The sequence below is a fragment of the Mesoplodon mirus genome (assembly GCF_964341445.2).
Source record: "Mesoplodon mirus genome assembly, chromosome: 3".
In the NCBI taxonomy this organism is placed as follows: domain Eukaryota; kingdom Metazoa; phylum Chordata; class Mammalia; order Artiodactyla; family Ziphiidae; genus Mesoplodon; species Mesoplodon mirus.
Window position 1 is genome coordinate 175,054,502 of NC_138978.1, and position 14,035 is coordinate 175,068,536.

The window sequence follows — 14,035 nt, forward strand, 5'->3', positions numbered from 1 at the left end:
ACTGAGTGCTTACTGTGTGCTAGGCTGTCTGTTAAGCAGTTGTGCATACATTATTTCATTTGCTTCTCCAGTCAACCACATGAAGTAGGTGATATAATGGATAGTTTTCAGATGAAGAAATCAAGGCTGAGAGGAGTTCACAACTTAGTTTCACAGCTAGTTCATTGCAGAGCAGAGATTTGAGGCTATATCTCCTTTCTATAACAAATGAAAGGGGACCTTTAAGTCTAAGCAAAGTAAGTGCGTCAATAAAAGGGTCTTCTGAAATACTTTATAATAAGGACAATTTAAGCAGAGTATGTTCTGACTTACGTTCTCTATTGTGATCTAAACTTGAGGTGAGGCAGCTCTGGAACCAGGCCAGCTTGGTACACATTCTTGCTCTACCTCTTTTTAGAAGTGTGATCTTGGGCAAAATTCTTTAACTTCTCTGAGCCTCAGGCTGTCTTTCACAGTAAAGTGTGTATTAATGAACTAAGGCATGGGTAGTTTACAAAGCAATGCCTGCATGTGATAGGTAAGCTAGTCTCAATTTTGTAACACAGGGCAGGTTCAAATGAGAGGAATGAGGTAAGAGGTAATTCACTTATTTTTAGAGGGATTTGAAAATATTTCCTGGGAGATCTGGCACACAACATATAAATGTTTATGGTGTATGCGTGCATACTAATTGTGTGAAGCTGAACAAGGTACCTCTCTTTATTCTCAGTTTTCTCACCTGCAAAGTGGGAATTACAATTTCTTTTATGCAGGGTCATTGGAAAAAAGAAACAATTAGCTGTGGAATGTTACACAGTGGTAATGATTAATATTAGAGTTAGTCTTCACTAACCCCTGCCACTTCTTAATTTTTCCAAATGAAGTGACAAACTACCTATCCCACTTATTTTTCTTATTTCAAGCTGTTACTAGGATTTCTTTCATATTGTGGAAATTGATACCAACAGTTATGATTCAGAAATGCTAACCCTAATGAAGGTAAAGAATCAGAATTGGATGATAGAGAAAAATGTATGGCAAGCCCACAGAATGATAATTTTATAGGAAACACGGTAATTTCTAAAATCAAACCCATTAGGAGACTATATCAGAATTTAAAACTTCTGTGTGTCAAAAAACACAATCAACAGAATGAAAAGGTGACTTATGGAATAAGAGAAATGCACGTCATGTATCTGATAAAAGATTAATATCCAGAATATATAAAGAACTCCTACAATGTAACAATAAAAATAACCTGATAAAAAGATAAGCAAAGGTCTTAAATAGATATTTCTCCAAAGAAGATATACAAATGGCTAACAAGTTATGAAAAGATGCTCAACGTCACTAATCATTAGAGAAATGCAAATCAAAACTACAATGAGATATCACTGCATACCCATTAAGATGGCTACTATCAAAAATATAGGAAATAACAAGTGTTGAGAAACATATGGAAAAACTGAAAACGTTGTGCCCTGTTGGTAGGAATAGTAAACGGTAGAATTACTATATGATTCTGTAATTTCATTTCTGGATATATAACCAAAAAATTGAAAGCAGAGTCTCAAAGAGATATTTGTACACCCATGTTCATAGCAGCAATATTCACAATAGCTAAAAGGTGGAAGCAACCCAAGTGTCCATCAACAGATGAATGGATAATCAAAATTCGGTATACATACATATATGTGTGTGTGTATATATATATAATGGAATACTATTCAGCCTTAAAAAGGAAAGAAATTCTGATACATGCTACAATGTGGATGAATCTTGAGGACATTACGCTAAGTGAAATAAGTCACAAAAGGCAAGTACTGTATGATTCCACTCATATTGGGTATCTAGAGTAGCCAAATTTATAAAAACAGAAAGTAGAATGGTAGGTTCCAGGGGCTTGGGGGAAGAGAAAATGAGCGTGGTTGTTCAATGGGTATAGAGTTTAATTTTGCAAGACAAAAACATTCTGGGGATTGTTGCACAACAATATGAATATACTTAACACAACTGAACTGTACACTTAAAATGGCTAAGGTAGTAAATTTTATGTTTTGTGCATTTTACTACAGTTGAAAAAAAAGTTAGGCAAATAGCAATAGGAAGAAGTATAAAAGAGATAGAATGGAAGAGTGAGCAGGTGATAGGAGTACAGCAACATTATGTGGGCATCAGAAACGCATTTAACAACCACTTCCATAAAAGTTGTGGTCCAAGTTAAATTGGCCTGGTTTTGAATGCTCTCATCTAAATGGAATGCTGGCAGGGTGAAAATACTACGTAATCAGGGATAAATGGGAACTATGTCTGGCTGGAAGCAAAAGGTCCACTGGGGCATGTCAGAGGCTGGTGTTGGAACTGGCCTCATTTAACAAACTCATTAATGACCTAGAAGAAAACGGAAATAGCCACTACTAATGAAATTTGCAAAGATATGTTGGCAATGTCCTGGACTTGGCTGTGACAGCATAAGTATAGCTGGGATAGAGAGAGATTTTCCACTAGGTAGTTAATTGGATTAAACCAATGACTTCCTGGGATAAGAACACTTGCTCATTTCCAACTCTTGTCTCTAGAGCAGAAAACAAATTCTGAAATGTGATGCAGTTCATAAAACCATACTTGATAGAGACATATGGAAGAATAGTGCTTTCCCAGAGCACAATTCTGTCTTTGTTCCTTATCTCTAGGTAGAAGACAATGGAATCTATTTATTAAAAAGATATAAGAAAGGAGAAGGTGAGAGAGGCAGAGGAGATACAGTGTTTCTTCCGTGAAGGAAAGCCTGGGCAAGATGCCCACTAAAACTTAATGTACAGGCTCTGAAGTCTGGCACAAATTTTGTCACCCTCTTGCCCTGCTTAAAGCCTGTCGGTGGTCTCCCAGGGCACTTGAGAGAAGTGTAAAATCTTTGACCAGGCCCTGAACGATCGGTCCCCCCTCCCCATCCAGCCTCAGCTTGCACCACCGCCCTTCTCACCCATGTAATGGTAATCAGCTCTTCTGCCTGCCCAGCAGCAGTTCTGCCAACAGCACCACTACTTTCCTTGGCAGATTCACCCCTTCCCACTCTGAGTCACCATTTGATCCCCAGCTATTGTGCTTGGTTCAGAGGTGGACAGAGGACTCAAGCTGTGCCAATCTGATCCCATTCTAGGACTCCTAGAACCACGATCACTGGAGAGCAGCTCTCCCGATGAGGTTGGCTGCCTATGGGGTTTCTCAGATGAAGGTGCTGTTGGCATTTTGAGCAGGACAGCTCTTTGTTATGCAGAACCAGCATTAGCCTTTAGCATTTCTGCTTCTGCACCCAAACCTCCAGTTATACCCCTCTGAACCATTGTGACAACAACAAGATGACACACCTGAGTACCACCCATGGTTGAGAACTATAAGACATAGAACTTTTTGCCATGAGATGGAAATCTAAGAATGAAGCAATTTGCCTGGGACATTCGGGTCTTCAATTTATGTGTCACTTCCTTTTCATATCTCTCCCATCTAAATCAGGTCCCTGTCATGACACTACTTATTATGTATACTACTGAACCAATTTGCAAATAATGCCTAGTTGTGTGGTTGTTTGTTTCATATCTGTTTTCTCCCACTAGACTGTAAGTTCCATGAAGCAGTGGGCTATTTTGGTTTCCAAAGACTGACATTCAATAAACATTTGTAGAGAAAAGGAGACAGGGAGAAAGGAAGGTTGCTTGGAAACTAGTAACACGTTTCAGTGACAAGCATCTCAAGCCAACCCACAAAAGCCTGTTTAATCTAAGAATCAAAATGTCACCTCCTATACTGTTTTTATGAGAGAAGAGGAAGAGCTGGGGTTGACTGTAGAGCCCCAGGAGCCCATCTGCCTCTCCATAAAACCAGTTCTGGGAATTCCCTTGGCTCCCAAGGGGACAGGGCCCAATTCAGAAGAGCAGGAGTTGAAAGATGGAGGTGGAGGGTAAGAGTCTGGTAGCAGTTTCATTAGCCTTTACCCCTCCCTTCCCTCACTCCAGCCTTGTCAGTGATGTCAGGGGCTCCAACAGTAGGGAGAAGGGGTGGGGTTCAGAGAGGGATCACTTGTACCATGTTGGAAATCAGAGACCCGTCTTCTAAAATACTCCCTTGTTGGGAATATATGCTGTTTTGTGGTTATCGAACACTATGTTCCCCTTCCTAACACATTCCTGTGCCCTAAAGGAAATTACTCTCCTCTTTGTGGGTAGCCTTGGTGGGATGGGAAATCCGGATGCCTGGCTCTTGCTTTGGAAGTCAATAGATCAAATCCTTCCTGCCATGGTGGTCATATAGAAGCACAGCTAATAGGCTCTCTCCCAGGACTTTAAATATTGAGTGAGCAATTAAAAAAAAATTAGAGGACGTTTGTCCAGTAATGTAACCCTGATCATAGTGTTCCTACTGCTTGATTAGCTCCTGGCCCTCAAGGGATGCTTTGCCTCCTGCCCATTTCCAGCCCTAGTTCTCTAGACTTTTCTCAATTCTTGGACTCTCTCAATATCATTCCAATAAAATCTCCTTTGTCTAAATTACCAGAGTCAGAAACTTTGTGTGCAATGCAAGAGTCTAGATGAACTTCCTGAGGCCTGATCAAGTCATTCATTGCAGTTTCACATTTGCATTCATGCATTCCAAATGTAGCTAACGAAAGTCCATTATGCTCCATGCACTATGCCAAGTGTTAGGTGTACAAAACCAAATAGGATTCAGGCCCATGCCTAAGAGGACACATTCTGCTTGAAGAGACAAAGAATTAGGTCAGAAATTGAAACTGAATTGGTGTAACCTGTTGCGAGAGTCCTCGGAAGATGATGATCTGAACTCCTTCCCTCCCTCAGGCACACCTTCAATCTCTCTGCCTCTCCCACTTCAAATGGCTTCTGAGGCCTCTGGATAGCAGGTTCGAGTGAAGATTTGGGTACTGTGAGTCTCTGCTGAGAGTCTCTGTGCAAACTTTCTCCACAATGGACCGAACAGGAGCACAGGAAGCCAGAGTTCAAGAGCTTCAGAGTCGGGTCCTAAACAGTCGATCACAGTAAGAGCTGGACACTGGTGGAAGTTGCCTGGGTTTTCAGGCCCTAAGAGACCAAGAAGGATAGGACTAGTAGACTGAGTCCTCTCTGCTCCAGAGATTAGGAAAGGAAGCGAAAACTAGGGAGCAAGGAGGCTTCTTCCAGGGCCCTGTAATCTGCCAGCTTCTACACACCACCCTAGGCCACGGTGAAAAGGACAGCTTTGACTTCCACCACTGCTGAGACTGCTGCCACATTAGGGGCTTATCCAAGCAGATCTGAGTCTCAGGGGGCTGAAGTGTCTCTCACCTGGCTGTCTGGGAGAAAATATCCATCAGAAGACACTGAACGTATGTACAGTAAAACAGAGCTGCTGAAGAAGAATGCCAACATTTTTAATATAGAAATAATGAGTACTTGAGGAGACACACATGCAACACACACACACAACAACAACAAGATAGTCTTCTGGAGCCTAAAAAAAAAAAATTCAACTAAGAGATTCAGGAAAGAAATCAAAATAGAGAGTGGTCATTGTTGAGACCCAAATTAGTGGCCTGGATGGTTAAATTATAAGAAATATCTCAAAGCACGAAGGAAAAATATAAAGAGAAGGAAAATATAAGAGCCATGGAGAATATATCCAGAAGACCCAATATGTGAATCATGGGTGATCCAGAAGGAGAAAAAGGAGAGTTATGATAAATAAGACTCTTTGAGTTCTGCTGGGACTGTAGAGTAAAGGGATACATGAAGAAATATTTTGGTAATATTCTAAACTTTGGGTGAAAAGAAAAGCCTGCCAAGCATTCAAATAAAAAGAACACTAATCAGAATGGCATCAGGTTTCTTTATTGCAACCACCGAAGTTGAGAAACAGTAAAGTAACATCCACAGACACTGTGAGATTGTAACCAAGATTCTACACACAATCAAGATTATTCACTTATTAGAATGAAAGGAAAATGCATGGGAACACACCAGAAATTAGAGAGAATATCACCCCTATAGTTCATCTTAGGAAAAGAATCTAGGGAAGATATCTACATGCAAAAGAATGAAGTTGGATGCCTACTTAACACCACACACAAAATTAATACAAAATGGATCAGTAATAGCTAAAAGTATAAAACTCCTGGAAGAAAACATAGGAGTAAACCTTCATGACCTTGGGTGAAGCAATGATTACTTAGATATGTCACTGAAATCACAAGCAACAAATGAAAATAAAGAAATATTGGACTTCATCAAAATTAAAAATGTTTGTGTTTCAAATGACACCATCAAGAAAGTGAAAAGACAACCCATAAAGTGGAAGGAAGTATTCACAATTCATATATCTAATAAAAGACTTGTATCCAGAATATAAAAAGAACACTTTTCAATTCAATATTTAAATGGTAGACACAATTTAAAAATGGGCAAAGGATCTGAATAGACATTTCTCCAAAGAAGGTATACAAGTGGCCAATAAGTACATGAAAAGATGTTCAACATCATTAACCATTAGTGAAATGCAAATCAAAGCCACAGTGAGATATCATTTCACAACCACTAGAATAGCTATAATAAAAAAATCGATTTTAAAACATTTTTTAAAAATCAGATAATAATGATTGTTAGGGATGATGGGGAAAATTGGATCCTTATACATGGCTGGTAGGAATGTAAAATGGCGTATCTCCTTAGGAAAATAGTTTGGCAGTTCTGCAAAATGTTAAACATAGTTACCATATGATCTAGCAATTCCACTCCTAGTTATATACTCAAGAGAAATGAAAACATTTGTCCACACAAAATCCTATACACATCTGGTCCCGGTCTTTTGTTTGTTGAAAGATTTTTAAACACAATCTCAACCTCAGTGCTTGTGATTGGTCTGTTTATATTTTCTATTTCTTCCTGGTTCAGTCTCGTAAGGTTGTGTTTTTCTAAGAATTTGTCCATTTTTTCCAGGTTGTCCATTTTATTGGCATATAGTTTCTTGTAATAATCTCTCATGATCCTTTGTACTTCTATAGTATCAGTTGTTACTTCTCCTTTTTCATTTCTAATTCTATTGATTTGAGTCTTCTCCCTTTTTTACTTGATGAGTCTGGCTAATGGGTTATCAATTTTGTTTATCTTCTCAAAGAACCAGCTTTTAGTTTCATTGATCTTTGTTATCGTTTCCTTCATTTCTTTTCATTTATTTTTGATCTGATCTTTACGATTTCTTTCCTTCAGATAACTTTGGGAGTTTTTTGTTCTTCTTTTTCTAATTTCTTTAGGAGTAAAGTTAGGTTGTTTATTTGAGATGTTTCTTGTTTCTTGAGGTAGGATTGTATTGCTATAAACTTCCCTCTTAGAATGGCTTTTGCTGCATCCCATAGGTTTTGTGTCGTCATGTTTTCATTGTCATTTGTTTTCAGGTATTTTTTGATTTCACTTTGATTTCTTCAGTGATCTCCTGGTTATTAAGTAGTGTATTGCTAAGCCTCCATGTGTTTGTGGTTTTTACAGATTTTTTCCTGTAATTGATATCTAGTCTCACAGCATTATGTTGGAAAAGATACTTGATAGGATTTCAATTTTCTTAAATTTACCAAGGCTTGATTTGAGACCCAAGATATGATCTATCCTGGAGAATGTTCCATGAGCACTTGAGAAGAAAGTGTATTCTGTTGTTTTTGGATGGAATGTCCTATAAATATCAATTAAGTCCATCTAGTTTAATGTATCATTTAAAGCTTGTGTTTCCTTATTTATTTTCATTTTGGATGATCTGTTCATTGGTGAAAGTGAGGTGTTAAAGTCCCCTACTCTGACTGTGTTATTGCCAATTTCCCCTTTTATGGCTGTTAGCACTTGCCTTATGTATTGAGGTGTTCCTATGTGGGGTGCATAAATACTTACAACTGTTACATCTTCTTCTTGGATTGATCCCTTGATCATTATGTAGTGTCCTTCACTGTCTCTTCTAATAGTCTTTTTTTGAACGTCTATTTTGTCTGATATGAGAATTGCTACTCCAGCTTTCTTTTGATTTCCATTGGCATGGAATATCTTTTTCCATACCCTCATTTTCAGTCTGTATGTGTCCCTATGTCTGAAGTGGGTCTCTTGTAGACAGCATATATATGCGTCTTGTTTTTGTATCCATTCAGCCAGTCTATGTCTTTTGGTTGGAGCATTTAGTCCATTTACATTTAAGGTAATTATCGATATGCATGCTCCTATTGCCATTTTGTTAATTGTTTTGGGTTTGTTATTGTAGGTCTTTTCTTTCTCTTCTGTTTCCTGCCTGGAGAAGTTCCCAAAGCATTTGTTATAAAGCTAGTTTGGTGGTGCTGAATTCCCTTAGCTTTTGCTTGTCTGTAAAGATTTTAATTTATCCATAGAAAAGCCCAGGACCAGATGGCTTCACAGGCGAATTCTACCAAACATTTAGAAAAGAGTTAACACCCATCCTTCTCAAACTCTTCCACAATATAGCAGAGAGAGGAACACTCCGAACTCATTCTACAAGGTCACCATCACCCTGATACCAAAACCAGACAAAGATGTCACAAAGAAAGAAAACTACAGACCAATATCACTGACGAACACAGATGCAAAAATCCTCAACAAAATACTAGCAAACAGAATCCAACAGCACATTAAAAGGTTCATACACCATGATCAAGTGGGGTTTATCCCAGGAGTGCAAGGATTCTTTAATATATGCAAATCAATCAATGTGATACATCATATTAACAAACTGAAGGATAAAAACCATATGATTACCTCAGTAGATGCAGAAAAAGTTTCTGACAAAATTCAACATTTTATGATAAAAACCCACCAGAAAGCAGGCGTAGAGAGAACTTACCTCAACATAATAAAGGCTATATATGACAAACCCACAGCCAACATCGTCCTCAATGGTGAAAAATTGAAACCATTTCCACTAAGATCAGGAACAAGACAAGGTTGCCACTCTCACCACTCTTATTCAACATAGTTTTGGAAGTTTTAACCACAGCATTCAGAGAAGTAAAAGAAATAAAAGGAATCCAAATCAGAAAAGAAGAAGTAAAGCTGTCACTGTTTGCAGATGACATGATACTATAAATAGAGAATCCTAAAAACTCTACCAGAAAACTACTAGAGCTCATCAATGAATTTGGTAAAGTAGCAGGATACAAAATTCATGCACAGAAATCTCTTGCATTCCTATATACTAATGATGAAAAATCTGAGAGAGAAATTAAGGAAATATTCTCCTTTACCACTGCAACAAAAAGAATAAAATACCTAGGAATAAACCTACCTAAGGAGACAAAAGACCTGTATGCAGAAAACTATAAGACACTGATATGAAAGAAATTAAGGATGATACAAACAGATGGAGCTATATACCATGTTCTTGGATTGGAAGAATCAACATTGTGAAAATGACTATACTACCCAAAGCAATCTACAGATTCAGTGCAACCTCCATCAAACTACCAATGGCATTTTTCACAGAACTAGAACAAAAAAATCCACAACTTGTATGGAAAAACAAAAGACCACAAATAGCCATAGCAATCTTGAGAAGAAAAACGGAGCTGGGGGAATCAGGCTCCCTGACTTCAGACTATACTACAAAGCTACAGTAATTAAGACAGAATTGTACTGGCACAAAAACAGAAATATAGATCAATGGAACAGGATAGAAAGTGCAGAGGTAAACCCACACACCTACGGTCACCTCATTTTTGAAAAAGGAGACAAGAATATACAAAGGAGAAAAGACAATCTCTTCAATAAGTGGTGCTGGGAATACTGAACAGCTACACGTAAAACAATGAAATTAGAACATCCCTAACAACATACACAAAAGTAAACTCAAAATGGATTAAAGGGGGCTTCCCTGGTGGCGCAGTGGTTGAGAGTCCGCCTGCCGATGCAGGGGACACGGGTCCGTGCCCCGGTCTGGGAGGATCCCACATGCTGCGGAGTGGCTTTGCCTGTGAGCCATGGCTGCTGAGCCTGCGCGTCCGGAGCCTATGCTCCGCAACGGGAGAGGCCACAACAGTGAGAGGCCCGCATACCGCAAAAAAAAAAAAAAAAAAAAAAAAAAAAGGATTAAAGACCTAAATGTAAGGCCAGACACTATCAAACTCTTAGAGGAAAACATAGGCAGAATACTCTATGACATAAATCACAGCAAGATCCTTTTGGACCCACCTCCTAGAGAAATGGAAATAAAAACAAAAATAAACAAATGGGACCTAATGAAACTTAAAAGCTTTTGCACAGCAAAGGAAACCATAAACAAGATGAAAAGACAACCCTCAGAATGGGAGAAAATATTTGCAAATGAAGCAACTGACAGAAGATTACTCTCCAAAATTTACAAGCAGTTCATGCAGCTCAATATCAAAAAAACAAACAACCCAATCCAAAAATGGGCAGAAGACCTAAATAGACATTTCTCCAAAGAAGATATACAGATTGCCAACAAACACATGAAAGAATGCTCAACATCACTAATCATTAGCGAAATGCAAATCAAAACTACAATGAGGTATCACATCACACCAGTCAGAATGGCCATCACCAAAAAATCTAGAAACAGTAAATGCTGGAGAGGGTGTGGAGAGAAGGGAGCCCTCTTGCACTGCTGGTGGGAATGTAAATTGATACAGCCACTATGGAGAACAGTATGGAGGTTCCTTAAAAAACTAAAAATAGAACTACCATACGACCCAGCAATCCCATTACTGGGCATATACCCTGAGAAAACCATAATTCGAAAAGAGTCATGTACCACAGTGTTCATTGTAGCTCTATTTACAATAGCCAGGACATGGAAGCAACCTAAGTGTCCATCGACAGATGAATGGATAAAGAAGATGTGGCACTTACATACAATGGAATATTACTCAGCCATAAAAAGAAACAAAATTGAGTTATTTGTAGTGAAGTGAATGGACCTAGTGTCTGTCATACAGAGTGAAATAAGTCAGAAAGAGAAAAACAAATACCGTATGCTAACACAGATATCTGGAATCTAAAAAAAGAAGAAAAAATGGTTATAAAAAACCTAGGGGCAGGACAGGAATAAAGACGCAGGCATAGAGAATGGACTTGAGGACACGTGGAGTGGGAAGGGTACACTGGATGAAGTGAGAGGGTGGCATGGACATATATGCACTACCAAATGTAAAATAGATAGCTTGTGGGAAGCAGCCACATAGCACAAGGAGATCAGCTCCATGCTTTGTGACCACCTAGAGGGGTGGCATAGGGAGAGTGTGAGGGAGACACAAGAGGGAGGAGATACGGGGATATGTGTATATGTAGAGCTGATTCACTTTGTTATAAAGCAGAAACACACCAACATAAAGCAGTTATACTAGAATAAAGATATTTTTAAAAATCCTATACAGAAATATTCATAGCAGCATTATTCATAATCAAAAAATGGATACAACTCAGATATCCATCAACTAATGGATGAGTAAAACTATAGCATATCCATACAATAAAATAAAATTCTATCTGACAATTTAAAAAATGAAGTATTGATACATTCTACAACATGGAAGAGCCTTAAGAACATTATGTTTAGTGAAAGAAGCCAGTCACAAAAGAGCACATATTGTATTATTGTACTCACGTGGAATGTTCAAATAGGAAAATTTATAAAGTCTGAAAATATGTCAGTTGTTGCCTGTGGCTGGTGAGACTGGGAGGGATGGGAATGGGCATGAGTTCTGTGGGCAAGGAGTTTGGAGTAGGGAGTGTCTCTGGGGTGTGGCGAAAATGTTCTAAAGTTACATCGTAGAGATAGCTGCATGACTGAATATACTAAAGACCATGAAAATGTACCCTTAGATGAAATATATCTCATTAAATATGTTTAAAATTAAATTTAAATTAGTATTTTCAATTGCACAAGCCACATTAAAAAAGAAATCTAGAGGGGACTCTAAGCAACAACAAATGAACTAGAACCTATACTTTTGAGAGGAAGGAGGAAAACAAGGGAAAAGACAGTGAACAATGAGCTGAGTAATAATATGTGAGTAATTGAAGCTAAATGAATAATAATGAACAGCCTAATATGAAGTAAATGTGTTTTAAAAGGTCTCTTTCCAAAAAAAACTGTCTAAACTAAAAGTACTTAAAAACCTGGAAGGAACAAAACCCAGCAGTTGAGGGAAAGAAGAGGAAGTAAAATCTTTCCAGAGTTCTCATCTTATTGTAATGGAGTGAAGCTGGGGATGAACTGTCTTAGAAGGCCAAATGTGCATTTTGGTGGAGGAAACAGTATACTGTTTTCCAACAATGTAAGAAACATATTTGTTTGATGATTAATGTAGAGAAAATGAATTAAACATTAGTAAAGGGAAAGCAAAGTAGAACTTTCAAATTAACAAGGGAAGTGGAGTGGGGAATGGAATAAAGAGCAGCTTGAACAAACCTGCCAATATAAGAAGAGAAATAACAACGTAAAATAATACTTTATGTCCTCAAAATGGATTTGATGTTTTCTCATGGTTACACTGGGGTTACAGGTTTTTGGAAAGAACACCACAAAAGTGAAATATCCTTTCTGTCACATCATATCAGGTGACAGATGACACCCACATAACATCACTGGTGAAGGGAGTATTTACCAGGTTTCTCCGCTGTAAAATGATCATTACTCTTTCCCTACTCGATTTTTCGGAAGCCAGTCAAGAGCTCTCCAACCTTCAAGGGCGGGGGCCGGGGTGGAGGGGGGAGAATTAAACTCCACCTACTGGAGTGGGAGTATCTACATTTTGGGGTTTTTTTTGGGAATACTGGAGTGAGGCTTTGTCTCTTCTCCCTCATATAAAGTAAGTTTTTTAAAAGCATAAATATGAATGAAATAAAGTCAAATCTATCAGTCATTCCAATAAATGTGAAATGACTGAATTCCCATTAAAAAGCAGAGACTGTTCAATGCTGGGGTGGGAAGTGGATAACAGTAGTCATATACTGTTTACTATAAATATGTTTAAAACAAAATGAAGATACAAATTAATTAATTAAAGGAATAAGCACCAAACAACTAATTTTTAAAGGTAGGAGCTAACATCAAACAAGGTAGAATTTAAATTTAAACGTATTAAAAAGGAACAAAGGAATATTATGTATTGAGACAAGGCGTACAATATAATTTAGGAAGACAAAATGAGTCATAAATCTGTGTGCTTAAAGCAATTACAGCAGCTAAACACTCAAGGAAAAAACTGTTAGAAATATAAGGAGAATTTAATAAAATTTCAAATATAGTGAGAGACTTCATTATACCTCTTTCATATTTACACAGATCCAGTAGACAAAAGCAAACAACAAGCAGATTGAGGAAATGAAAAATAAAATTATATATATCTATATATATATATAGATATATTTAGAGCCCAAATCCAGTAAACAAAAACTACTCATTTTTTTTCTTATGTCCCTGGAATATTTATAAAATCAATCATGCATTTGTCCACAAAGAATGTATTATTTGAAAAAATTTAAGGATTAAATTAACAGGATTTAACAGTCTATAATTTTTCAGCCAATAAAAAAGAAATGAATAATGATAAAGTAATCAAAGGAAAATCTTAACTTTTAGAAATTAGAAATAACTTCCTGATTAATATAGTATGTATGTGGTATATGTTAGTCAGGTTTTTCTCTAGAGAAACAGAATTGAAAACGGGGACTCAAACAAATACATGTACACCATATTTTTTTTCTTTTTTAAAAATTTATTTTATTGAAGTATAGTTGATTTACAATGTTGTGTTAATTTCTGCTGTACAGCAAAGTGATTCAGTTCAGTGATTCTCTGTGCTATACAGTAGGACCTTTTTGTTTATCCATTCTGTATATAACATTTTGCATCTGCTATCCCAAACTCCCAGTGCACCCCTCCTCCACCCAATCTTGGCAATCACAAGTCTGTTCTCTTTGTCTGTGAGTCTGTTTCTGTTTCATAGGTAAGTTCATTTGTGTCATATTTTAGATTCCACATATAAGTGATATCACATGGT